This window comes from Dreissena polymorpha, chromosome 14 (genome assembly GCF_020536995.1).
Source record: "Dreissena polymorpha isolate Duluth1 chromosome 14, UMN_Dpol_1.0, whole genome shotgun sequence".
Classification (NCBI taxonomy): domain Eukaryota; kingdom Metazoa; phylum Mollusca; class Bivalvia; order Myida; family Dreissenidae; genus Dreissena; species Dreissena polymorpha.
In genome coordinates, this window is record NC_068368.1 from 74,687,812 (window position 1) to 74,688,776 (window position 965).

General features: G+C 30.8%; 1 long non-coding RNA gene across 1 annotated transcript in view; it reads right to left on the reverse strand.

The window, feature by feature from the left end:
- Positions 1 to 254: 254 nt before the first annotated feature.
- LOC127857068 (uncharacterized) overlaps positions 255 to 965 on the reverse strand; it is a 1,115-nt gene continuing 404 nt past the window's right edge. The window contains exons 2-3 of the long non-coding RNA XR_008038307.1: positions 924 to 945; positions 255 to 343 (exon numbers count right to left, since the gene is read on the reverse strand). This is a non-coding gene — a long non-coding RNA (uncharacterized LOC127857068). The remainder of the gene's footprint in view (positions 344 to 923; positions 946 to 965) is intronic.

Genomic DNA, 965 nt, shown 5'->3' on the forward strand with positions numbered 1-965 from the left:
TTTTTTAGCTATGATGCTTGAGGTAATTCCAAACTAGAAAAACATAAAAAATGGTTTAGTCGTTAATTTGTAACAATATATAAGAAAATGTATCAAAAGTGTCTTATGGGGCATACAGGTCGTGTGTAAAAACGTTTTTTAAGTAACATCGTCATTTATATTTAGTTATTCGAATTATGGTGCTACTGCATGCGAGTCATTTATTGATCGTGTATATTTAAAATTGAAATTCGTCAATTCAATACCTGTACCTTGGCTGATTATTGACTCTTTTAAATAGCTGTTCAATGGGTCGTCATCAATACATTCTGCACCATCTGGTCGAAGATCATCGATATTAAAACTGTTAAATGAAAAACCCTATTGATTTATTTCATAATATAAGACAAGAGTCTCGTTAGTTTTGCGCCCCGGATGAATGTACAATCTCATCTAGAGGACTCTAATTTACTATACGTAAATAACACGGCCTATAAGAAAAGTTCACGCCCAATACGAGATTCGATCGACTGATATTCAAGATAAAATCGTTCTATACGACTTTTTTTAAAGAATTCTTTATTTACGTACACTCCATAGTTATATGATTTACTTCAAAACAAAAAGAGAATATCAGGTATCACAAATTTAAAACGATGTATTAACGTGTATACGGGCCTTATATTAATTTGCTTAGTTTTTGCATGTCGATTCGGTCGTTTTCCTAAGGTTCCTTGTAAAATATCGAGATGCAGATTACATAAGATATCCAACAATAAACGAATATATTGTATTTAAAAATTAAAAAATTATACTTTTCATATAGATCTAAGATTGAAAATGTGTTACAAAAGTAATTACTGTCATTAACGTTGTAATAGAGCACTCATGGCAACCACATCAAGGTTTTGTAACATGAATAACTGAAAAACATACAACCTTACCATTGTTGCGTTGCACTTCGATCTGAAAAATGAATATTCATA